The sequence below is a fragment of the Lepidochelys olivacea genome (genome assembly GCF_965140295.1).
Source record: "Lepidochelys olivacea isolate rLepOli2 genome assembly, chromosome: 7".
Classification (NCBI taxonomy): domain Eukaryota; kingdom Metazoa; phylum Chordata; order Testudines; family Cheloniidae; genus Lepidochelys; species Lepidochelys olivacea.
Window position 1 is genome coordinate 21,430,754 of NC_140417.1, and position 27,810 is coordinate 21,458,563.

Genomic DNA, 27,810 nt, shown 5'->3' on the forward strand with positions numbered 1-27,810 from the left:
ATAAGCAATGTGGGGCTGTGAGAGAACACAACCACGAGAAGAATGGAAATAACATGATGTTCTCTCTGTTCTGTGCTGGGACAGTTGTGTATGGGCTAATCCCTAAAGGTGGTGAATCCAGGATTTTCAAAAGGGTCCTGCAACAGAAGGAAATAGAGGTAGGAGCTGGAGTTGCACTGCCAAGAAGCTTAATTTCAAGAGGGATAATTGGAAAGGGGAGGGAGGAAGGATGCAGGGGCTTATGGCTGAATTGCTGTGGATTCTCCTCTGGGATCATTACAGGGAAAGAATGAATCACTCTGAAAAATCACAACCTGCCTGACTTGATTAGAAATATGAGCCTCCAGTCGCATCCCTTGCTAAAGCTGGGAATTAACACCAGTAAGTTTTCTAGTCTTTGGAGGGTGTCAAATTTCCTATGGAGACGAAGAGAAAGAATCACTTCCAAAACAGCCTCCAGATCATAGTCTATTATTTACTTTTCTTTTTCTTTTTCTTTTCTTTCTTTTTTTTTTTTTTTTTGGTTACTGGGACATCTCTGTTGCTTTGCAGTATAAGCAATAAACAATTGCTGACAGTGCAGGCCAGATTGTCTGGCTCCTATATGGCCTACAGGGAACAAGAGAGACAGCCTCCTCCTCCCCACCCGCCCATGCGCAGGGCTCTGGTACAACTACAGTGTCTGACGACATGGGACTAATGCCCTCTAGCCTTCTTAAAGGAGGCCGTACCTTAGCCATAGCCCAGCTATCACCTCCATGCCAGCCAGCAGATCTGGTGTTGGATGGAGATGGGGAGTGCATTGTATATGCTCTCAAAGGGTGATGCAGAATCCACTCCGACCCATGCTAGACTGGAGCTCTCAGAGGCACTTTGGATTCCAGAAGTAAAATACCTTCTGCTGCGATGTGGCTCTGTACTTCCCTCTAACTGGGGCTAAGCTTTGCAGGGACAATCGAATCCTGATGGAGCTGAGGCATTGACCCAGTGCCCTGCCAGAATTTCAATGTGGGTAATTACCATTAGCCTTCCATGGAGGCTCCTGGACCAAGTCCTGCCCTGCTATACATTGTGTTCATCTCCACTGATGTCAGCACCGCTGCAAGTCGTACAAGTCAGGGCCAGGGCCGTGAGAGTCACAGAATGATGTGGCTTCCTCTCAGGCCATCGCCAGTCAGCCAATAGCTTTCTGGTGCAAGGACTATTGATCTGCTAGGAAGTCAATGGCCCCCTAAATATTTTAGCTTACAACTGGCACGTGTCTGGCCACCAAAGGGTCTGAACTATCACCTGCCAAGTTATTTCTTAGTTTATTTATTCTAAATATATTTAGGACCTAATTTTCCAATACAGGCAGAATTTTGGGCGAGATCCTGAGCGGGAGAAAATTGGCATAGCTCCACTGCAGTCCATGCCAAGAGTCCACGGGCGCGATGCCTGTCCACAGTGGCTGGAGCTCCAGCCCAGCATGCCCAATTTGTGCATAGAAGTATGCACTGACCTATCTGGTGTCCTGCACGGATGCCCAGCTTTCTCTCCACTTTACCTGTGTGTGCACATTAGAGATGCAAGAGTGCGTGTGATTTTCTACAAGTGCATGTCTGAAATTCAGACCCTTATTTTCCTACCAAACCCAAAGCACAGGTGAGCTAGCTAGTGACTCAAAAGCGGGCCACTGTAAACTGGATCACCGAACAGCCCCAGGTTCTATTCTACCATAACATCTGTTGCCTTCACATTCACTCTGGTCACTGGCATCCAGGTGACTTCGTTATCTTTGTGAAGTGAAGTGAGGCGGAGAGGCAGGGGTTGGGGAAAGGCCTATACAGGGAGCTGTCCACAGGAGCTGATCTTTTAGAGAAACTTGATTAAACAATTGAGAGGGAAGAGCGAAAAGAAGCAAGGAAGGGGAATGGTGCGGGGGAGGGGTTGGACAGCTTGACTTTGAAGAGGAAACAAGAGCGACTCAGAAAGCAGCATGACCTTGGGAAGGACATTAGACTCTGGTGGGGGCGGGGTGGGGGGAGGGATCTACAGCTGAAACTGGAGAAGAGAGCCAACTAAATAAAGTGTGTGATCTGGATAAAGGCAAGAGCTAGGGAAGCAGCGAGCTTTATTGTAGCTTCTGACAGCAGCAAAGGATTTCTTAGCACTTGATAACACCCATAAGACCCCATTGATGGCATGAAAGCAGTAGCTCAGGAGGGTGTTGAATTTGGAAAGCAAGGGTTTTGCAAAAGTATTTGGGCACACTCAGGAGCAGTCTTTTTTGCAGCAGTCTTTGATCACTGGCAAAAAGGCTGGATTAAATGGCAGAAAGGGAACAGGGAACAAGACGTTTAGCTGGGACATGCAGTTAAGAAATGTGAACATATTTCATTCCATTTTTTTCTCCATCCCATCCCTGAACAGCTACTGAACTCCCCTCGAGTGTTTTCACTCCTAGCAGCATCTGCAAGAACAGAGGGTCTAACTGTTAGTAAAACAATACAAGTCGGGGTAATTCCCTGGAGCCCCAGTGTATTGTCAGGAAGAGCAACTAGAGAGGGGAAAAACACCAAAGCACAAACCGCACTCATCGACTGATGAATGGTGGTAACACTCTCTGTTTCTGACATCAGACTCCTAGGAAAAGATCCTCAGGAATGTGGGGCCCGTGGCACATGATGGACTATTTCTGGTTTGGCCCATCTTCTGTATGCAGCCTGTTCCATACTCTCCCTGCTCCTCCTGACAGGTGGAGGGCTGTGAAATGCAGCTCACCCTGCAGCACTTCTTGTTCTTGCTCTGCGAACAGACTGTGGCGTATATGAATGTGACACACATGGAGGTTCATCATATATCTTCAGGTGACAAAGTCCCAGGGTATGATCTGCTCCATTCTTTCCAGCAATGATGCAAAAATGATGCATGTGGTTGCTGGCGTGCTAAGACTCCCGCTAATGCATTCCCATCTGGGTTTACATATAGACCTGCCTCTTCGCGCTCATGCAACCTAGCTCACAGTGGGTTATATATAAGATGTATTTAAAGTCCATTGCCAACCCCTGATCTATAAAATAAAATCTGCAAAGAATAATTGTCGACTGAGAGCTACTCGTGGCTCAACCAGGGTCAGGTTCCTGGGTCCAAGTTCCGTTGAAGTCGAGCCTTCCGGGAGGCATTTTGCACCATGCAGGAATGGGATCAGAACACATGACAGAAGTTGTTAAGTGTGTTCATGCACGTAGGGCCCAAACCTAGAGCTGAATATCTTCAGCTCCTCTTGGCTTCCACTGGAGATAACCATGCTCACCACCTCACAGGCAGGGTAGGCAATTCAGTACCTTTCAAGACTGAGCTCTTCTTTCATTCATTTCCAAAGGGTTCAGAACAGATAGTGTCAAAGTTCACTCAGTTCTTTATACTCATCTTCCCCAGAGAGGATACCTAATGATGGAAAGTATCCCAAAATGAGGAAAGTGATGAAAAGCCAATATTGTCTCCATGGTCTATTACTGATGAGCCTCAATCCAAAACCTGGATCCAAACAAGGCTGAACTGTGGCTGGCCTGATATCTGTAATAGACTGAACCAAAACCCTGGACCAAACACCCTTGAACTTGGAGGAAATTCAGATGCAGATCCAAATTTTGCGGCTGAGTCCCATCTCTACATAACCTGCGTAGAGTCTTCCGTAGCTAGACCTGAACAAGCTGTGTAATAATGATAATAATACTGAGCAGTTGTACATATTCAAGGTGCTGCATAAACATTAACTAATTAATCCTTATAAGGTTCCTGGACGTGGTAGGTGAGTATCTTTATCCCCTCTTCTGCAGATAGTGAAACTACACAAAGAGGTGAAGTGACTTACCAAGGCCGCATAGTGATTTGCTAGCAGAGCCAAGATTTGAGCTTGGGAGTTTGATTCCCAGCTCACTGCTTGTTCCTCTAGATCAGTGATTATTAACCTGGGATGCATGTGCCCCCTGGGGGTGCGAGAGGCCCTTTCTGGGGGTGTGAGACGTGCCAGATTTTTTTAGAAGGTAAATCATGGAAAACACAAATTAAGTACAGGCACGTAAGTACAACTACAAACAAAAATATATCTAGGTTTAAAGAACTGACCTACTTCAATGATTTTTGCTAAGGGGTGCAAGAACATAGTTTGAGAACCAAAGGGGTGCAGGCTGCAGTAAAGGTTAAGAACCACTGATCTAGCTCATGCTTTGCTTCTTTAGGGATCAGAGTAACAGCCGTGTTAGTCTGTATTCGCAAAAAGAAAAGGAGTACTTGTGGCACCTTAGAGACTAACCAATTTATTTGAGCATAAGCTTTCGTGAGCTACAGCTCACTTCATCGGATGCATACTGTGGAAAATACAGCAGATGTTTTTATACACACAAACTATGAAAAAATGGGTGTTTATCACTACAAAAGATTTTCTCCCCCCCCCCCCCACCCTACTCTCCTGCTGGTAATAGCTTATCTAAAGTGATCACTCTCCTTACAATGTGTATGATAATCAAGGTGGGCCATTTAAAGCACAAATCCAGGGTTTAACAAGAACATCTGAGGAGGGGGGGCGGGGCGGTAGGAAAAAAGGGGAAATAGGTTACCTTGCATAATGACTTAGCCACTCCCAGTCTCTATTCAAGCCTAAGTTAATTGTATCCAGTTTCCAAATTAATTCCAACTCAGCAGTCTCTCGCTGGAGTCTGGTTTTGAAGTTTTTCTGTTGTAATATCACAACTTTCATTTCTGTAATCACGTGACCAGAGAGATTGAAATGTTCTCCGACTGGTTTATGAATGTTATAATTCTTGACATCTGATTTGTGTCCATTTATTCTTTTATGTAGAGACTGTCCAGTTTGACCAATGTACATGGCAGAGGGGCATTGCTGGCACATGATGGCATATATCACATTGGTAGATGTGCAGGTGAACGAGCCTCTGATAGTGTGGCTGATGTGATTAGGCCCTATGATGGTGTCCCCTGAATAGATATGTGGGCACAGTTGGCAACGGGCTTTGTTGCAAGGATAGGTTCCTGGGTTAGTGGTTCTGTTGTGTGGTATGTGGTTGCTGGTGAGTATTTGCTTCAGGTTGGGGGGCTGTCTGTAGGCAAGGACTGGCCTGTCTCCCAAGATTTGTGAGAGTGATGGGTCATCCTTCAGGATAGGTTGTAGATCCTTGATAATGCATTGGAGAGGTTTTAGTTGGGGGCTGAAGGTGACGGCTAGTGGCGTTCTGTTATTTTCTTTGTTAGCCCTGTCCTGTAGTAGGTAACTTCTGGGTACTCTTCTGGCTCTGTCAATCTGTTTCTTCACTTCAGCAGGTGGGTATGTAGTTGTAAGAATGCTTGATAGAGATCTTGTAGGTGTTTGTCTCTGTCTGACGGGTTGGAGCAAATGCGGTTGTATCGTAGAGCTTGGCTGTAGACAATGGACCTTGTGATGTGGTCTGGGTGACAGCTGGAGGCATGTAGGTAGGCATAGCGGTCAGTAGGTTTCCAGTATAGGGTGGTGTTTATGTGACCATCGCTTATTAGCACCATAGTGTCCAGGAAGTGGATCTCTTGTGTGGACTGGTCCAGGCTGAGGTTGATGGTGGGATGGAAATTGTTGAAATCATGGTGGAATTCCTCAAGGGCTTCTTTTCCATGGGTCCAGATGATGATGATGTCATCAATATAGCGCAAGTAGAGTAGGGGTATTAGGGGACGAGAGCTGAGGAAGGGTTGTTCTAAGTCAGCCATAAAAATGTTGACAAACTGTGGGGCCATGCGGGTACCCATAGCAGTGCCGCTGATTTGAAGGTATACATTGTCTCCAAAGCTGGGAGTGCTGGTAGCGTAGGGCCTGAGGAGGGAGTCTACATAGCCAGACAATCCTGCTGTCAGGGTGCCAATGCCTGAGATGATGTGGCGTCCAGGATTTCCAGGTTTATGGATCTTGGGTAGCAGATAGAAAACCCCAGGTCGGGGTTCCAGGGGTGTGTCTGTGCGGATTTGATCTTGTGCTTTTTCAGGGAGTTTCTTGAGCAAATTCTGTAGTTTCTTTCGGTAACCCTCAGTGGGATCAGATGGTAATGGCTTGTAGAAAGTGGTGTTGGAGAGCTGCCGAGTAGCCTCTTGTTCATATTCCGACCTATTCATGATGACGACAGCACCTCCTTTGTCAGCCTTTTTGATTATGATGTCAGAGTTGTTTCTGAGGCTGTGGATGGCATTGTGTTCTGCACGGCTGAGATGGTGGGGTAAGTGATGCTACTTTTCCACAATTTCAGCCCATGCACGTCGGCGGAAGCACTCTATGTAGAAGTCCAGTCTACTGTCTCGACCTTCAGGAGGAGTCCACCTAGAATCCTTCTTTTTGTAGTGTTGGTAGGAAGGTCTCTGTGGATTACTATGTTGTTCAGAGGAGTGTTGGAAATATTCCTTGAGGCGGAGACGTCGAAAATAGGATTCTAGGTCACCACAGAACTGTATCATGTTCGTGGGGGTGGAGGGGCAGAAGGAGAGGCCCCGAGATAGGACAGCTTCTACTCCTCCTGAAGGTCGAGACAGTAGACTGGACTTCTACATACACCTATTTTTTCGTGGTCTATGTGTTTAAAAATATCCCCACTGCATTTTCCACTTTTATGCATCCGATGAAGTGAGCTGTAGCTCACAAAAGCTTATGCTCAAATAAATTGGTTAGTCTCTAAGGTGCCACAAGTACTCCTTTTCTTTTTGTGAATACAGATTAACACAGCTGCTACTCTGAAACCTGATCACTTAAGGTGAGCTATTACCAGCAGGAGAGCAGGAGGGGGTGCGGGGGGAACCTTTTGTAGTGATAATCAGGGTGGGCCATTTCCAGCAGTTGACAAGAACGTCAGAGTTGTTTCTGAGGCTGTGGATGGCATTGTGTTCTGCACGGCTGAAGTTATGGGACAAGTGATGCTGCTTTTCCACAATTTCAGCCCGTGCACATTGGCGGAAGCACTCTATGTAGAAGTCCAGTCTGTTGTTTCGACCTTCAGGAGGAGTCCACCCAGAATCCTTCTTTTTGTAGTCTTGGTAGGAAGCTCTCTGTGGGTTAGTATGTTGTTCAGAGGTATGTTGGAAATATTTCTTGAGTCGGAGATGTCGAAAATAGGATTCTAGGTCACCACAGAATCAAAAAGGCTGACAAAGGAGGTGCTGTCGTCATCATGAATAGGTCGGAATATGAACAAGAGGCTGCTAGGCAGCTCTCCAACATCACTTTCTACAAGCCATTACCCTCTGATCCCACTGAGGGTTACCAAAAGAAACTACACCATTTGCTCAAGAAACTCCCTGAAAAAAGCACAAGAACAAATCCGCACAGACACACCCCTGGAACCCCGACCTGGGGTTTTCTATCTGCTACCCAAGATCCATAAACCTGGAAATCCTGGACGCCCCATCATCTCAGGCATTGGCACCCTGACAGCAGGATTGTCTGGCTATGTAGACTCCCTCCTCAGGCCCTACGCTACCAGCACTCCCAGCTATCTTCGAGACACCACTGACTTCCTGAGGAAACTACAATCCGTCGGTGATCTTCCTGAAAACACCATCCTGGCCACTATGGATGTAGAAGCCCTCTACACCAACATTCCACACAAAGATGGACTACAAGCCGTCAGGAACACTATCCCTGATAATGTCACGGCAAACGTGGTGGCTGAACTTTGTGACTTTTTCCTCACACATAACTATTTCACATTTGGGGACAATGTATACCTTCAAATCAGCGGCACTGCTATGGGTGCTCTCATGGCCCCACAGTATGCCAACATTTTTATGGCTGACTTAGAACAATGCTTCCTCAGCTCTCCTCCCCTAACGCCCCTACTCTACTTGCGCTATATTGATGACATCTTCATCATCTGGACCCATGGAAAAGTAGCCCTTGAGGAATTCCACCATGATTTCAACAATTTCCATCCCACCATCAACCTCAGCCTGGACCAGTCCACACAAGAGATCCACTTCCTGGACACTACGGTGCTAATAAGCGATGGTCACATAAACACACCCTATACCGGAAACCTACTGACCGCTATGCCTACCTACATGCCTCCAGCTTTCATCCAGACCACACCACACAATCCATTGTCTACAGCCAAGCTCTACGATACAACCGCATTTGCTCCAACCCCTCAGACAGAGACAAACACCAACAAGATCTATATCAAGCATTCTTACAACTACAATACCCACCTGCTGAAGTGAAAAAACAGATTGAGAAACAGAGCCAGCAGAGTACCCAGAAGTTACCTACTACAGGACAGGCCCAACAAAGAAAATAACAGAACGCCACTAGCCGTCACCTTCAGCCCCCAACTAAAACCTCTCCAATGCATCATCAAGGATCTACAACCTATCCTGAAGGACGACCCATCACTCTCACAGATTTTGGGAGACAGGCCAGTCCTTGCCTACAGACAGCCCCCCAACCTGAAGCAAATACTCACCAGCAACCACACACCACACAACAAAAATACTAACCCATGAACCTATCCTTGCAACAAAACCCATTGCCAACTGTGCCCACATATCTATTCAGGGGACACCATCATAGGGCCTAATCACATCAGCCACACTATCAGAGGCTCGTTCACCTGCACATCTACCAATGTGATATATGCCATCATGTGCCAGCAATGCCCCTCTGCCATGTACATTGGTCAAACTGGACAGTCTCTACATAAAAGAATAAATGGACACAAATCAGATGTCAAGAATTATAACATTAAAAAACCAGTTGGAGAACACTTCAATCTCTTTGGTCACTCGATTACAGACCTAAAAGTGGCAATTCTTCAACAAAAAAACTTCAAAACCAGACTCCAACGAGAGACTGCTGAATTGGAATTAATTTGGAAACTGGATACAATTAACTTAGGCTTGAATAGAGACTGGGAGTGGATGTAAAACTATTTCCCCATGTTTATTCCCACCCCCCCCTCCACCCCCCAGTGTTCCTCAGAAGTTCTTGTCAACTGCTGGAAATGGCCCACCTTGATTATCACTACAAAAGGTTCCCTACCCCATCCCGCTTTCCTGCTGGTAATAGCTCACCTTAAGTGATCACTCTCCTTACAGTGTGTATGGTAACACCCATTGTTTCATGTTCTCTACGTATATAAATCTCCCCACTGTATTTTCCACTGAATGCATCCGATGAAGTGAGCTGTATCTCATGAAAGCTTATGCTCAAATAAATTTGTTAGTCTCTAAGGTGCCACAAGTCCTCCTTTTCTTTTTTCAAAAAAAGAGAAAAAGTTCTGTGTTGCTCTTCTGCTGGGCTGCTGTCCTGACTCTCGCACAGGGGAAGTCCGATGCCATTCCCCTGCCATATTGTGTCCCATAAGTGTCTGCCAAAGAATGCCTGGTGCAAAAATAAACTATGGCAAGCGCTGTCTGTTTCCATTACTGTATGGGGAATGACTGTCTTATGTAACTTGTGGGGTTAAACCATCTCAGAGATCAAATATAAATATTGTTCTGCTGTGGAATGTACTGGGTGGCATAGTTAACATCTTTGTGGCGGATGAAAAGTCAAAGCATATCACGCAGCATAGGGTTTACTGGGTATGTGTTAAAGACTATGTGTCAAAGCCTGATATTCTTACTCTATTTTTACTCCAGTCATTACTCAGACGAAACTCCCATTGACTTTAATTGGAAAAGCGCCTGTGTAAAGACTTCATAGGGATTTAGGATCTGGCTGTATCTCTGCTGAATTTTAGCTTTAGAAATTCCATCTCTTGGAGTTTCTGTGCATAACTTTAAACTCCAGTCATTGCTAGCAGTAGAGGGCCAGAACCTTCGCTGGTGTAAATTGGTGTCACTCCAATGAAGTCAGTGGAGCTGTGCCCATTTATGCCAGCTGAGTAGCTTGCCCTCAGAGTGTTTATCTTCTACTGCTCTTATTATTACAGCCTCTGTGAGCTATTTGGCAAGAATTCAAAAATCTACCAAGCAAACCCCCCTCCAATCTCAGCGCACCCCCTGCTGTTTGTCCCCTGGCTGCTGCCACCGCCACTGTTTTCTCTGAGCTGGGGCCAGAGTTTTACACAGAGGTAGCAGACTAGAGATCAGCATTGAACGGCCCCTGGGGAGAGGCTGGCCTCTGAAATGAAATATATATGCAGTAGATGAAACATTTCTATGAAACTGAGTTGAAAACTGGTACCGGGGGCTATCTCTGTAGCTGGGAAAAGGGAGGTCAGGTTCTTTGTTTTGTTTCAGACCGTGGTTCAAGTCTTGCATGCCTTGCTCAGGGGGGATTCGGTGAGGCAAACAGTCATAGCAAGGCAGCTGCAGACAGCAGTGTGGCACAGGAGAAGGCTCTCACGCCAGCAATGGAGGACAGGGAGGAGGCCTGTGCTACCTGAGCAGAAGGTACAGGACAAGGAGTTGGGAGAGGGGAAATACCGGTGGTGCATCATTATCCCCTTTTTGGCACCCTTAAGCTGCATACTCTGAACCGGATCCTGAAGTGTATGAGGAGCTGGTAGAACTATCAGGGAGTGGATGTGATGTGGTTGCACTCCCCTGAGCAGTGAGTTTGTGTCTTGAAGGGATTTCGCGTTTCCCCAAGCTGCACTATTGACAGCTGTCAACTCACTGCTAATTATTAAACAAAGTCAGGGGGATGGTCTGCTTTGTTCTTGGCTATCCCTCATCCCTCCACTTCCCAGGGACCTGTGCTCATCCAAAGTGATCTGTCCTACTGGGTTGCAACACGAAAGCTCCTGGCCGAGATTTTCAAAAGTGATCAATGATTTTGGATGTCCATCATGAGACACCTTAAAAGCAGCTGATTTCCAGAGGGTGGGTGCTCAGCACCTTCTGCAATCAACCCTGGGAGTCTCACTGTAAGCTTGTTGCTAGGGGCCACAAACATTTTTTAACACCCTGTCATCTAAACTGGCAAGTCTAACCAACACAGTGCTGGAGACAGCTGCCAGGGCTGGAGACCCATCCTGTACTAGGATTGCTAGCATTGCTAATATGTGAGGAGCTGAAAATTTCCCTACTGTAGACAAGGCCTTAGTGTCCAGATTGCAGGTCGCTTACCCTTTTTGATGTGCCAAGCTAATGCAATTATTGGTTCAGCCCACTATAGAGGTAGGAATGAGCTGCAAAATTTGGATCTGGATACAGATGCACATCTGAACTCTCCCAAAGTTTTGAAGAACTTGGTTCAAGGATTTTTGGTTCAGGTGCATTGAAATACTGTTCTTGGGGAGTCTGCAGAAGCTGTAAGCCCCAGAAATCCACTGTGTGGGCCTATTCTCATGAGACTTCTGGTCCAGTTCTGAAAACCCAAGAAGCCTGGATAATATGGATAATAAAGTTTATTAAAACTGAGCCTCTGATTCTTTTTGACTTCATCCTTTATTACATTTAGTATGTAATTAATGTGAGATAATATACTTTAATTCAGTGATACCAATGGAAATACTCAGCACTTTTAAGTATCTTATTTCATGCTTATTAGTGATTCACCATATACAGTCAGCCTGGAGCATGCTAGCTAGGACGTTTATACAGATGGGAATGTGGATCCAGATCTCAAATTTCCCAAAAAACAGGGATTTTTGGATATGAATTTTTGGTTTGTAAATTCTGGGAATGTTTCAGAGGGCTCTGTGAAGATACTCAGTAGAATACTCTGAAAGCAGGGGTTTGGGGGTACCACTATCAGTTACTCATCTGATTCTAAGATAGGCAATCTGGAGATCCCAGAATGCATGGCGGCGCTTTATCTACTCCCAAGAAGCTCTGGAGGCTTTTGTACTTAGTGTCCAAATTGAATTCTATTCTATGAATACAGTAGCAAAAGGCAAGTGTTTTCCCAAATAGTTGCCGAAAGCTAAGGGTTTAACATGGGGAAATATTCTTATCCCAAGGTTTCTTTTGCATCTGCAGATTGCCTTCCTTAGATCTCCAACTGCTCTGATGGTTATATACTTTGCATTATGGTAAAGCATACCATACGTCTGTAAGTAATTCTTTGGTAAATGTTCGAAGCATAGCAGCATAAATGGAATTACCTTGGCACAGTGATACTCACAGCGAGGCTCACAAGCCGCAAGTGAGTCTTTAATGTGTCTCCTGCAGCTCTTTGCAGGTGCAGCACATGAGATTAAAACACGGTGTCATTTAATCATTCACCAATCAGGAGGCTTTTACTATGTTATTAACCAATTGTAGGTGATAAAATAATAATACTCAGTCAGTTATTTTGCTGTGAGAATAATATAAATTAAATATTTCCCCGTCATACTGTTTAAATTTGAATATATAATACTATAGTAAATGAAACGAGTTCACACTACTGACAACCTGTGGAACTGTTTGCCAGAGGATGCTGTGAAGGCCAAGACTATAACAGGGTTCAAAAAAGAACTTGGTAAATTCATGGAGGATAGGTCCATCAACGGCTATTAGCCAGGATGGGCAGGAATGGTGTCCCTAGCCCCTGTTTGCGAGAAGCTGGGAACGGGAGACAGGATGGATCACTTGATGATTACTTGTTCTGTTTGTTCCCTCTGAAGCACTATTGGAAGACAGGATACTGGGCTAGATGGACCTTTGTTCTGACCCAGTATGGCCATTCTTATGTATGTATTGTGGCTCTTATGAGTAATCTTGATTGCTAATTTGGCTCCTGAACCACTGAGGACTATCATTCCTTGGCATTTTGTGTTGCTACACTAGAATACTGAATTATTGGACCTGTGAAAGCATCAGTGAAGGGGAATAAGGATGGTTTTGTGGTTAAGATACAGGTCTAGGAGCCAGGTGATTTGGGTTTTATTCCTGGCTCTGCCACAGACAGCCTATGTGACCTTGGGCAAGTCACTTAACTTCATAGACTCATAAGACTGGAAGGGACCTCGAGAGGTTTTTCTAATCCAGTGCCCTGCACTCGTGGCAGGCATAAGTGTTATCTTCATCCTTGACAGATGTTTGTCTAACCTGCTCTTAAAAACTTCCAATGATGGAGATTTCACAAACTCCCTAGGCAATTTATTCCAGTGCTTACCTAACCTGACAGGAAGCTTTTCCTAATATCCAGCCTAAACCTCCCTTGCTGCAGTTTAAGACCATTGTTTCTTATCCTATCCTCAGAGGTTAATGAGAACCTCCCTCCTCCTTGTAACAACCTTTTATGTACTTGAAAACTGTTATCATGTCCCTGACTCTGTCTTCTCCAGACTAAACATATCCATTTTTTTTTTCAAACTTTCCTCATAGGTCATGTTTTCTAGACATTTAATGATTTTTGTTGCTCTCCTCTGGATTTTCTCCAATTCGTCCACATCTCTCCTGAAATGTGATGCCTCAAACTGGACATAATTCTCCAGCAGAGGCCTTATCAGCACAGAGTAGAGTGGAAGAACTACTTTTTGTGTCTCGTTGACAACGCTCCTGCTAATACATCCCAAAATGTTTGCTCTTTTTGCAACCGTGTTACACTATTGATTCATATTTAGCTTGTGAGGCACTATGACCCCCAGATCCTTTTCTGCAGTCCTCCTTCCTAGGCAGTCATTTCCCATTTTGTATGTGTGCAATTGATCGTTCCGTCTTAAGTGGAGTACTTTGCATTTGTCCTTATTGAATTCCATCCTATTTACTTCAGACCATTTCTCCAGATTATTTTGAATTTTAATCCTATCCTCCGAAGCCTCTCCCAGCTTGGTGTCATCTGCAGACTTTATAAGAAGAAAAGGAGGACTTGTGGCACCTTAGAGACTAACAAATTTATTAGAGCATAAGCTTTCATGAGCTACAGCTCACTTCATCGGATGCATACAGTGGAAAATATAGTGGGGAGATTTTATATACACAGAGAACATGAAACAATGGGTTTTACCATACACACTGTAAAGAGAGTGACCAGGTAAGGTGAGCTATTACAAGCGGGGGAGGGAGGGGAGCCTGTTGTAGTGATAATCAAGGTGGGCCATTTCCAGCACTTTACAAGAACAGTAGGAGGGGAAATAAACAAGGAGAAATAGTTTTACTTTGTGTAATGAACATCCACTCCCAGTCTTTATTCAAGCCTAAGTTAATTGTATCCTGTTTGCAAATTAATTCCAATTCAGCAGTCTCTTGTTGGAGTCTGTTTTTGAAGTTTTTTTGTTGAAGAATTGCCACTTTTATTCCCTGCTTGAGAAAACCCAGAAGTAGATTAGCTTTGGGTGTTACAGATGAGAACAGAGGTACATTGGCAGGGCTGTTCCAAATCAGGGAGCTTGCAGAGAACCAGCCACCAATACTTGGCTCTAGCCAGTTTATTTAGCAAGCCCTGGAAATTTCCTAGCCTAAGGGATAAGCCAGGATTGTCTCTTTGGGGAGGGATTGCGATGATGTGCAGCCCCTGAACGGGATACAAAGACAGCAACACTTCTTGACACCTCACAATTCCTTGCTGTACCTGCACTGTGGCCAAGCACAATACGGCCCTTATTAGGCTACCAAAAGTGTGTCACTATTGCCACCCAGTTATCAACATAAGGACCTGAGATTTAACAACACACCAACTGAGGAGCAGCAGCTACCCTGAGGCACTTTCATTCTCTAACTCAGTGGTTCTCAAACTTTTGTACTGGTGACCCCTTTCACATAGCAAGCCTCTGAGTGCGACCCCCCCGTTATAAATTAAAAACACTTTTTTGTATATTTAACACCATTATAAATGCTGGAGGCAAAACGGGATTTGGGGTGGAGGCTGACATCTTGTGACCACCCCCCCCCAGGTAATAACCTTACAACCCCCTGAGGGGTCCCGACCCCCAGTTTGAGAAGCCCTGCTCTAACTGCAGAGCAACACATTTCATTGCAGTGCAATGACGTTCATTGTAACCCCAGCTACTGATTCTGAAATCCAGCTCTTCCCCTACAGCCAAAGGGCACTCGCACTCAGCAGCCATGCTGGCTCACATTGGAGCCCTGCCCCATCCAGGTTTTTTTACATCATTCTTACTTTTCGCTTTTGATGTGCATAAAATGGAAGACAGGGGTAAGTAGCTGGAAATGAATGGCTTGTGAACTTGTAGTTAGCACTAATGGAAATTATGCACAGATCATTGCAATGGCATCAGACCTAGGACTTGAGCCTATCTAGCATAGGTGCAGCATGTTGCTTGGGAAAGTGCAAGGTAAATAGTACGGGGCAGAGTAAACGTTCAGGGGACTCCATTCCTGCATCAGTGAGACTGCTGCTGTGTGGTCACTAAGCTGCTCCTGCCTAGGTACAAGAGTAATGGCCACACCCCACCTGGTTGATTTTTACCTTGCAATCTTGAGAGGAAGGAAGGAAACGTTCAGGAGACTTGGGATTTACTACTGCTAAGTACGGAGGATAGATGCTTAGCTCTTAACTTTCTGGGCACCCACTGGCCTACAAACTTGGGGACCCTTTTGCGCATCATGCATGATCTTGTCGGAATAAGGCTGCAGTGTGCACAGAGGCTGGGCAAACTTCCCTTAAACAGCTCTGCAAGTGCTGCCCAATTCTGATGTGCAACACGCCCTTGTGTTCTGATCCTGGATATCTCTGGAACTCACATTACCAGTCATGCAAAAGAGTAGTTCTGTAGTTTGGACTGAACGGATGAGATCAGCCAACTCATTTCCATTTTCAATCTTAACTGGAATTCCAACCATCTCTCCAGAAGCCCATAGCTTCTCTTGGTCCTTGTAGTCCGCTTCTTTGTCTGCACCTTGAGAGACAGAGTGAAAGAGAGACAGACTAACGCAGAATATCCATCTGTCCCTTGCTGAATGTATTATCACAATCAGCTTATAGGCCTTGTTGTGTCAATGTGTCTAACTTCTGCAAAATCCATGTTTGAAAGTAACCTCTGGTAGCTATTTCAGCTGCCAGCACACTCTAGAGAAGGGACAGTGGCTAAAGAAGAGCAATGATGGGAAGTAAAAGTGGGCCTGGTGATATACAATGCTTTAATTTGGAGAATTCCTCCACCTGACATTTGGGTTCAGTTTTGATTTAAGCTACCTAAATATTAAGTTTAACTGAACTCCATCATTTTAGCAAAAGGTTAAGGAACTGCCCTGTAATGTTTGTTCCTTTAAAGAGATGACTGGATGATAATGAGGCAGTATTTACCTAGCTAGTTATTATTAATTAGCCAGTTCCATGTATCTTCCTTGCTTTTTTGCAGTTGAACATAGATAATTAATCTGATGCATTAATGATCAATGAAACACATCGAAGGCTTTCAGATGATGGTAAGATAGCAGTGGGGGAGGCTTACTGCCGACACGTCTGGGAGTTGGTAACCGCTACACATTGAGCAGCTAAACTATCTGAGACACATATTAGCCCATCTAATATTTTGGAGGTTTTTAATGTTGGGAGGTAAGGAAGAGGCATTTTGTTTTGTGTTCAAAAAGTCTGCTTGCAGCACAAGTGTTAATGATTTTGAAGATCATTTAAATCTTCCAAGTAGAGCTGGTTGGATTTCTTTTTAATTTAGATGCAAATTGGAAAAAAAAAAGGGGGGGGGAAACATTTTTGACACAGCTTTTTCTGGGGGGTTTCCCCTCCTATTTTCAGCCAACTATAGTGCTGGCTGAAATTTTTCAATTTTTTTTCGTGGCGTTGGAAAGGGGAGGTAATTTTGGAGAAACAGGGTTCACAATCGCCATGCAGCCTATTTTTTACTTTCAAGGTGGTGACTTTCTTGGTGATTGGGCTATTGTGGTGCTGCTGTGCCTTTTTAGAAAAGCAGCCAGTGGCCACTTCCATCCTCCAATCTCTTTGGTCCAGGCTGAGCCTGAGAATCCTGAAAGAATTCTCAACTGATACTGGATGAAACCGCATGGTAGGTCTTGTGATCTGCTCTCTGATAATAAGCATAAAAGGACGGCTAGATCTTTTTCACACCTGCATGGGCCTCACATTGGGGTTTTAGCTTCAGGATCTGGCATTCAGCTAAAGGAATATTCACTAGGATTATGTTTCAATGAGGATTCACGGCCAGAGTTTCCTGGGAGGGCACAAATTCTTCAAAAGTTCAATAAACTATTGCCCTCTCCTGCTCCACACTCTAAAAATGGCTTCTGCCAGTTCTTAACGTCACCATCATTTTATGCTTATTATCAGAGAGCAGGTCACAAGACATAACATGCGGCCGCTAATGCAGCTGCCTCCAACCAGGCCAGACCATTACAAATATAGAAAGCACAAGGGTCTCATACCTATTATGGCTCTTGTTACTCCCAAACACTTGCTGCCAGATCAGAGTTTCCAGCAGGCAGAAAAGGGAACTGGTTCTATTCACAAGAATTTATTTCTTTTGTATCATTGTACTGCATTCTTTTATTTTTTTTGGGGGGGGGAGGTGGTTCTAAAGCATATTCTTCCCCGTTAGCCCATCTGCGCAGATGCCCAGTTCAGAAGTATGCTTTAACTGTCAATCTAAGGACTTTAGATTTTTTGCCCACAGATACATAAATAGATCTCTCCTTAAAGATACCAGAGCTATTTTGTATTCTATTTGTGGCAGAAAGATGCTACTAATGGAATAAAAATCTGCAAATACGATATGCGCCTCTTCAGCACCTTCCATGTAAGTATCTCAAGACGCCTTACAAACATCCCCAAATTAAGATATATAGTAGCCCATGTTGGGTGGTTAATTTTAGTTAGCCAAGTTTTACAGATGGGGAAACTGAGGCACAAAGGGCCAGATTTTCGAAAGTATTCAGGTGCCAAAAGATGCAGCTAGGCGCCTGGCAGGATTTTCCAAAGTGTCTAGGCAGATAAGGCTCCTAAAGGGACCTAGGCACCTAAACTGCTTAGGCCCCTGAGAAACACTTACCAGGTGCCTATCTACATCTTTAGGGACCTACATATCCTTGAAACTCTGGCCCAAAAGCCTAAATATTGGTCAAGGATACACAACAATTCTGTGGCTGAGCCAAAAGTAAAACCTTGCTCTCTTGCCTCCAAGGTTCATATTTCAACCACTAGACTGTGCTGCCTGGCAAGGACATATACATGTCAAGCTCCTGCCCTCTTTCTGCAGGTTCGAGGCTTTCAGTAAGGAGTTTGAATTAGCCACCTCAGCATGTCTCCTGTCCTAATAGCTACAAATCCTCATTGTTCCTGAACTGGCTGCCTTGCAGATAATATAAATCAGTCACTGCTGGTAGCAGAAAACAAGGCTCTGGTTATGGCCAGTGGCACAAGGAATGTCAGTGATTTGTTTAACAGTCAGTGTGCAGGTTTCTGAAAAGCCAGTTCAGGTGATGGATATGTAAGGCCTTTGGCTTTAGAAAATTTAAAAAAAAAAAAAAATTCTGGGAATTTATCATTTATTTAAAAGAATAATTAAAAGATGGGTGAAAACAGGTTAAAAAAACTAAAATGAAGGGCCAGAAGGGGTGAGAGGTTCCCAGTACTCATGGGGGGCAGGAGGATGAGTGGCGTCTGGTACACCCAGGGGATAGTAGTCAGGGTGAGGGGTCTCTGGTACTCATGGGGGTTAAGCTGGTGGGGGGACTGGCAGGTGCCTGATACTCATGGGGGGCAGAAGGTGGAAAATGAAGGGTTCCCAGTACTCTCAGGGGCACAGTGGGAGCCTTCCACTCCCTGGGGCCAGTCACAGCAGCGGTCGAGCAGTCTCAGCTGCCAGGACCTGGCTGCCTCTCTCACTCCCTCACTCCACAGGGAAGCAGACAGGGCTGCGCTGAAGGGCAGGGGTCAGGAGGGGGCTCTGTCTGGCAAGGAAAGCAGATGGGGGCTATCACTCAGGTCCCTGCCCGTCTCGCTCCCACCCTGTGCAGAAGCAGTCGCCAGCCAGCAGTTACCCTCTTGTGTGGAGTCGTGCTGTGGGGACTCTGTTTGGGGATAACTGGCTCTGGGGAGTGCTGGCACTTGCAAAATCTGTGTTAAAATCGGTAAAACCTGAATACTTGCTTTTCTCAAAATCTGCGAAATTACTGGGGAAATTCGGTACAAACTGAATTTGTACGCGTATTTGTCCGAGGCCTTGCTAGTGAATGTGATGACTAGGCTAGGTTTCTCAAATGTTGACATCCAACTTGTACTTACAAAACCTACATGTGTACCTGTTGCATACATAATCTGAGCATTTGCACACACTAAATGAGTAACTGCGTGCAAACAAGAACGTATGCTCCTCACAGCTGTCCACTTTGCAAACACAAATGCAGGATTTCCTTGCACAATAGTTGTCTATGGTAATGTTGTCATGTAGCTTTACTGTTATTTCATATTGATATTGCAATAGGGTCCTGGTCACAAAATCGGGATCAGGCCCCATTATGCTGGATGCTGTACTAATACGTTTAAAGACACAGTCCTAGCCCTAAAAATCTTACTTATATTTTTACTGTTGTTATTAGAAGGGAGAAGGGACTGGACATGAGGAGTGCTGGGAATTTTTAGTTTTGTGGGCACAGCAGGAGAACTGAAATGCTAAGAGTTTGTTCCTGGATCTGCCACTGATTCATATAGTCTTAGGCCAGTCATTAAACCTCTTTGTGCCCCTGTTTCCTTAAATAGTACATAAGGATAATACCATCTAACTAACAAGGGTGTAGTGAGGCCTAATTAATTATGTCGATACAGCTATAGCACCTTTCATCCGATGATCCAAATGCCTTTTTTCAAACAGTAAGTAATGTTCACAACAAGCCTAAATGGGTAGGTTGGAAGGCATATACAAGAACTATGTACCTGCCCCTGGAATAAAAAGGAATATTACACAAGAGTTTAGCTAGCAGAAGAAGAGAGGAAAGAGACTGCATGCATTTGAACAGGCAGTGGAAATGTAGGTACATGGAATGTAATACACAGGTTGGAGTTTGGGGGACGCTACCTTTACTCTTACAAAAACATGCCGTGGATTTACATTTCGTCCAAATGATGGTACCTCCAACACCATAGCACCCTCATACACTGGAGCACAGTAATAGTGAATCACCTCTTGCTGCAGAATCATGGGGTTTCTTGGAGGTCTCCCCTTCAGGCAGTGATGTGGTCATGCCTGGCTTAGCCCGTGGCAATGGACAAGGTTGACAAACAAAGTAGTATGCACATACTCATTCAAAGGATTGTTTCTCAACATGGAAAAAATTTCCCAGCAAATCCTACACAACAGTCTTCCAATGGCTCTGAAAATTCCTATCTTCCTGTGCTCTAGGAGGCTATTTAATTCTTAATCTGAGGCTTTTGAAGGGGAAAAGACCTATAAATGGTTAATATGTAAATTACCAGACCACAGCTCTGTGGAGGACTATGCCTAAAAAGGCCACAGAGGGTAGTGGCACGTTTTCACATAAGAACACAGCAGTCCCCAAAGAAGATACTACTGGTGTTAATCTGCAGAGGGTGCTTCCTGTTAAATATAGAAACCAGTTTTCCATCGCATAAGCCAGTTCTAAATAAATACATCTTTCTTCAGAAAGCCTGGCAAGGCCCCAGCTGCACTAAGCAATAACACCTGGCTGTAAACCTTGGGAGCCTAGTGTGTGCAACCTGCCAAGCTGGTGGGTGAGCTGGGGACCAGGGACACCTAGCTCTTCCCAATTAGAGGATCGCTCTAATTGTTTTCAGAGCTCTGGGGAGGGCAATGAGGCCAAGTGAACAGATCTGCTCTGTGCATTGAGCATTTGTTTCTGTCTTTGCTCCCTACCCTCTCTGGACTGTCGAAAAAAACTGTATTTATGGGAGAGAGTCAACAGGGGAAATTAGTGCTTTGTGGGTGGGAAAAGGGAGGAAAATCATGAAATATAATTAGAAGTGCTACCTAAAGTTATTGCTTTAGGTGTTCAAAATAAGGGCCCAGTTCTTCAAACCCTTATTCACATGAGTAGACCTTGAATTGCTCAAATACATGAGCAGGAGTGGGCCCTAAAGAGAGCAGATAATTCAGAAAAAGGACTGCATTGGAACAGTGGGAGAGAGTGCTGTAGGTAGTGGTTAGAGCAGAAGAATTGCTGTGGGACGACTCTTGGATTCTATTTCCAGTCATGCCAATGACAAGCTGCATAACCTCAGGCAAGTTGCTTAGCTTCTCTGCACCTCAGTTCCTGATCTGTAATGTGGGAGTGAGAATTCTGATCTTTAACAGATTTATTAAATCTGTTAGTCTTTAAGGTGCCACCGGACTCCTTGTTGTTTTTGTGGCTACAGACTAACACGGCTACCCCTCTAATTCTGATCTTTGTCACATAGCTTTATGAGGCTTAGCTAGTTAAAGGATAGTTAATAGCTAGTAAATGTTAATAATAATTGATGTGAAGAAATTAAAGCTCTGGGTATGAACAAGCTTGAACTTTGAGAAAGTTTGGATCGCGATCCATATTCTGCCCTTCTCTAAAAATAACAGTAACACACGTTGCTATTGCATTTTATTTTTTTTCCAAAATGCCATCCCACCATTAATTGATCTGCTTGGGGATCCTGTAAATTGCTTGGGGATCCTTGGATAGAAAGTGCTATAGACGCATAGAATATGATTATTATTCATGTGCTACCCAGCTCATCGGTCCACAATACTTCCCGTGGATGAAGTACAAGGGAACTGAAATCCATGCACTCGCGCACACAACCTGAGGCCAGGGAGTGGAATAGTTGCAGCACAGGTTCCATAGCTGCTAGTGCAGCCCCGAGGCTGGAGTAGTGGCCAGACCCCTGCATATCACTTATTCAGATGTCAGAGCAAGCGGATCCATGTAAATGTATATAGCCCCTCTCTGCCAAATCATGTGAGCTTAGGGCACAGAACCTTTCTGGCATTAGGCATTTGCTGGTGGTACCGGTTGTGAGCCTTTGGCAGTGGGAGGGCTTCGCAGTTCTCTTCTGAACCAAGGTAAAATTAACCAATAAGAGTTTATGCCCTGAGATTTGATTGTCCCTATTTTAGAGCCACATTCTGAGAGGGGTGGACTTCGGAGTTCAACGGATTGAGATGAGCTCAGCACCTTCCAGGATTTCAAAAGTGGCCACTGAAACGGCAAATGCAATGATTCACATCTGAGTTTTTGCTGGTGCAAACTGCATCTGCATAATACCCATATGCAATCTGCATGTACAAAATGGAAGGTTCAGATATGTGAAAATGGAGGTGAGTGAAATTCAACCTGCAATTTTAGAGGCTGATTTTGCAAATGTGACACCCAAATGCTGAATTTCTTTAACTGCCACATATTATATTACGTATCATTTCCTTTGTATTTTTGAATGCCTCTTTGTAATAATGGCTCCATCCATGCTTAGGCTCCATGATCCAGACAAGCCTTGACCTCTCTGCTGCGACCATCAGCTAGTGCCAGGTCAGCTATGAGGGGGGGTTCTGTGCTGTGGACATCTGTCCACTGGGAACTGTACTGAGACCAACAATTCATTACACAGGCCTCTGAATAATCATCAGACAGTAATAATGTGCAGTCATTACTGATCTGAGTAAGACTAGCACTGGCAACATGGAGCTGAAAGACTCTTTCTCTCATAACCAAATCCCTGAATCATGCAGTCCAGTCCAGATAATTTTGATACCATGTCTGTCATCATTCGAAAACGAATTTGATAACATGTCTATTTTTTCCACAAAACTACAGATTGTGAAATACAGGACCGAGCTAGCGTTCAGTAGAACAATTTATCTATTTAAAACAACAAAATATGGTAAGAAATTAAATGCAGAGGTTCAGGAAATAGATCAGCAAAACCCAAGGATAAAATAGGTGCCTGAGGAAATATCCTAACGAACTGGAAAGACACTTCAAAACAATCATTTTGTGAGTCACTTAATAAAATCACTTTAATACGTATGTGCTCTGGGGAATAAACCATCTAGATCTGATTCCTCTTAACTATGAGGCATTAATCTGTGGGAGGAGAGGGTTGGAAGGAAGCATTGTTCCTTTTCTTTCAGGGCAATGATGTGTTTCTAAATGTATTTAATGGTGCCCAGCATACCATAGGGCTGAGTGCCTTAGAACGATGGATTATTTTAACAAGTGCAAAAAAGAAGCAGTAGAAAGATACAGAACCATTGCCTCATGTATTCATAGTAGGAAATCCCTCTCAGACTGGACTGAACAGCAGAAATGATAGCATCCTTGCCGATCTTTGGAGCTGCTTTGTTCCAGCAGAGAGTCCCTCTCCCCTTTCTTAAAGCCCTCTCAATAGCTCGTAAATCTGCTATGAAAACACATGGTTACCACTCTGTGGTCTACTGTGTCCATACACAGTCAGCACTGCACACCATTACATAGTAAGGCAACTTAGATTGCTCTCGTTCCGCTTTCTGGGGAGCAATTACTACAAAATCTGAGACCACTGGAAAGACTGAGTTAGGCTGCTAGCATCCTTTACTCTCCACGGTATGTAATGCCCAGTTAACGGATGTCTAGAAATAATGCCTGATATATGCACCGCAGATGATGCAACCTCCAATATCCCACTCAGGAAGGAATTTTAACTAATTAATCATATGAGCTGAATCAGAACTGGTGCTAGGCATAAGCAGACTAAGCAATTGCTTAAGGCCCCAAGCAGCTGAAGGGAGTCCCCATTTGCTTTTTTAGTATGTGTTGGGGGGGGGTTCAAAATATGCCTGCTGAGGGACCCCAATGGGCTAGCACTGACTCTGAGCGGAATATAATGTATTTGTTAATATCACTAAAATACTTTGAAGGTGAAACATGTTGGATAAAGTCTAAATACTATTTCTCCCGTCCATGGCTAGGCATGTTGTGCATTTCTCGGTCTCTTTACTTTGAAACATCAGCTATTGGGGACACTGGATTAGATGGATCAATGGTGAAAATCCTAATAGACACAGGTCATCGCCAGGGCTGGATTAACACAGGGGCTTTAGGGGCTGCAGCCCAGGGTCCCGGGCTGAGGGGGACCCTGGTGCAGCAGGGCTCAGGCAGGCTGCCTACATGCCATGGCCCCACCGCTCCTAGAAGCAGCCAGATGCTAGCACAGAAACTGGCCAATGGGAGCTGCGGGGGCAGCACGGGCAGCGCACAGAGACACACTGTCCCACTCCCCGCGGGGCGCTCAGAGACGTGCCAGCAGCCAGCCGCTTCCGGGAGCAGAGTAGGGCCACGGCATGCAGGCAGGCAGCCTGCCTGAGCCCTGCTGCGACACCAGCTGCGAGCCACCGTGTTAAGCGCCTCCTGGCTGGAGCCTACAGCTCACATCCCCTCACACCCCCCCTCACACCGCAACCAACTGCCCCAGGTCAGAATCTCCTCCTGCACCCAAACTCCCTCCCAGAGCCTGCACCCCTCACCCTCTCATGCACCCCAACACTCTGCCCCCAGCCTGGAGCCCCCTCATAGAATCATAGAATATCAGGGTTGGAAGGGACCCCAGAAGGTCATCTAGTCCAACCCCCTGCTTGAAGCAGGACCAATTCCCAGTTAAATCATCCCACCCAGGGCTTTGTCAAGCCTGACCTTAAAAACCTCTAAGGAAGGAGATTCTACCACTTCCCTAGGTAACGCATTCCAGTGTTTCACCACCCTCTTAGTGAAAAAGTTTTTCCTAATATCCAATCTAAACCTCCCCCACTGCAACTTGAGACCATTGCTCCTTGTTCTGTCATCAGCTACCACTGAGAACAGTCTAGACCCATCCTCTTTGGAACCCCCTTTCAGGTAGTTGAAAGCAGCTATCAAATCCCCCCTCATTCTTCTCTTCTGCAGGCTAAACAATCCCAGCTCCCTCAGCCTCTCCTCATAAGTCATGTGTTCTAGACCCCTAATCATTTTTGTTGCCCTTCGCTGGACTCTCTCCAATTTATCCACATCTTTCTTGTAGTGTGGGGCCCAAAACTGGACACAGTACTCCAGATGAGGCCTCACCAATGTCGAATAGAGGGGAACGATCACGTCCCTCGATCTGCTCGCTATGCCCCTACTTATACATCCCAAAATGCCATTGGCCTTCTTGGCAACAAGGGCACACTGCTGGCTCATATCCAGCTTCTTGTCCACTGTCACCCCTAGGTCCTTTTCCGCAGAACTGCTGCCTAGCCATTCGGTCCCTAGTCTGTAGCTGTGCATTGGATTCTTCCATCCTAAGTGCAGGACCCTGCACTTATCCTTATTGAACCTCATCAGATTTCTTTTGGCCCAATCCTCCAATTTGTCTAGGTCCTTCTGTATCCTATCCCTCCCCTCCAGCGTATCTACCACTCCTCCCAGTTTAGTATCATCCGCAAATTTGCTGAGAGTGCAATCCACACCATCCTCCAGATCATTTATGAAGATATTGAACAAAACCGGCCCCAGGACCGACCCTTGGGGCACTCCACTTGATACCGGCTGCCAACTAGACATGGAGCCATTGATCACTACCCGTTGAGCCCGACAATCTAGCCAGCTTTCTACCCACCTTATAGTGCATTCATCCAGCCCATACTTCCTTAACTTGCTACACCCTCCTACACCCAAACTCCCTCCCAGAAAGAAACTAATATAAGAGCTGTTCTGAGGTAAGAAGTAGGCTATTTTGAATTAATTTAACTATATTCTACATGTTTTAAGACTGAAATGTAACCACAAAACAGCTTTAAAAAGCAAGTTTAGTATAGTGTTAATAGCCTCAATGCCATAATTGTGATCATTTTGTTTTAAATTAGGAAAAAGACTTGTATACAGGAGCCCCACAAAATCTAACAGCGCCCGGGTCCACAGGAGAGTTAATCCAGCCCTGGTCATCGCACTCCCATGTTCCTTGCATGTATTGATTAAGAATAGTCTTATGCTAGAGATTGGCTCGAGCCAAAGTTTCAGACTGGGATTCAAACCTCACATTTAGAGTTGGTGAGGTCAGGGGTTTAGTTCAGCCCATCTCTCTTTCCAATGTGGTGGTTGTTTTTTTTAAATAACACTGAATGGTTTTGTCTCCAGTTCTCTCTTAGGGATGCCTACAGGGGAACCACAAGAGGGAGCTGAGCTCTTTTTGTCCTCTCTATGGGCTGTTCTGAGAGAGCACCCTGCCCCTCGTAGATGGGACGGCATCTGGAATGTTTTGCCTCTACAAGCGTTCCCCATCGAGATGCCATCGCCTTTGCAGTCCTGCCCTGTGAAGGTTTGGGGAGCCGGGGAGCATGTTTATGTTTTGCCCTGGCGTGGCTGTGACAGCGTCATAATTGATCGGCCCTTGTGGGGGAGTATGAGACTGTTTGTGTTCCTCACTAAAATAGGGAAATGGCAAAATAACAAACATACACAGAGAGTGTGAGTCCACATCAGGCTCTTGGTACAAGGCAGACGAATTCCAGCGCAGGCTCTCACCAGCATTTTCTGTGTTGTGGAAGTGCTGGCACCCTGAAATGTCAGGTCTCAAAATGGACATGGCCTGATGTTGTTTGTGACAGTTTCCTGGAAGTGCCTCTTGGATACAGGCCCCCTCACTTGTGCCTCCCCTCCATAAATATGACTGAGAGAGGAAGACCATCTAAAATAGGTCGTTGTTATGCATGGAGAGAGCCTTGTTCCTTAAACCCTTGGTTTCCAAGTAAACAAGCTTGGGAGGTAAATTAGCAAAAGAGGTTGATTCATTAGCAGCAAGGCAAATCTGTGCACTGGAGAGGTGCCCAACTCCCCAGAGAGATTTGCATAGCAACATGCTTCTCAGATCTGAACGGAACAAGATCTGTGACACACAGACTAGAACTGTTTCACAGTCACATGCTGGCTAGGCTCATTGCTTATCTCATGGGGTGTCCTCAGAGTATCAGCTGCTCCAACCCCACATGGGATTACAAAGAGGTTAGGAGGGAGCATGGCCAGCTAAATGTCTTCCAGGGCAGGGGATACAAAAAGGGCCTTCTCCCCACAACCTTTGAAGCCAGAAGACATTCAATATGTGAAAAGGATTTCAGATCCATTTTCTTTTTTAAAGCTAGGTCACCACTATGGCTGGACTAAATGCTTCGGATAAAATCTGTCTGTGCAGCTATGCTGATCTGTCAACAACACATGTTATTGACATGTTTAATGGTATTGAATGGCCCCATTGCTAGAATATCTGAGTGTCATGTACTAAATTAACAGCAACTTAATGTTTAGCTGCTAACGGACTCTACATATCACTCCTCGTATCTTCTGTGCCACTATCCCGAATGAGATCATTTCAGGCAGTGGTTTTCTCCCACAAGGAACAAAGCCAGGGCATTCTTCTTCTGGCATCATTACAGAGGGAAGGCTTGTGCACAGAGATGAACCCTTTGCCTTGTGGAACAAGCCAGAGAGGTGAGAGGGGAATTTAGTCTCTGTGGCCCATTCAGTCTTTTAGCTTCTCTGCAAATGCTGCTAGCAAATTGCAATGGGGCCAATTAGTACCAATTATCATATGGGCACCTGTCCATGAGACAGGAATGGAAATCCACAAACACATTTCACATGGGCCACTGAACAGCTGTCAGATTGTAAAGATTTCTAACCACTGCTGACCTGAGCCAGATTTGAACCCCTGACCTCCAAATGACAGGCTTGGAATCCCAAGACTATGAGCCCTCCAGTAAATCAGCATGCTGTACAATGTATTCCATTGAGAGTGGGATTGAACAAGATGTCACGCTATGCTGCTGCCATCTAGTGGCACATTGGTACGAGTTTCCCATGTCACCTGAGTATCATAGAAGAGCAAATAAATTCATGTGGGTAACAAAATGGGTGGAAATCACACTAAAACCTAATGCCCTGAATGTATTAAATGCATGTGTGATATACAATAGGCCTTATGATGTACAGTCTTTTGTACAT

General features: G+C 45.0%; 1 long non-coding RNA gene across 1 annotated transcript; it reads left to right on the forward strand.

Moving 5' to 3' along the window:
* Positions 1-27,773, forward strand: LOC311524202. Its single transcript, XR_014712503.1, has 3 exons — positions 1-158; positions 21,945-22,145; positions 25,951-27,773. It is a non-coding gene; the product is annotated as an uncharacterized lncRNA (long non-coding RNA).
* The last annotated feature ends 37 nt before the right edge of the window (positions 27,774-27,810 follow it).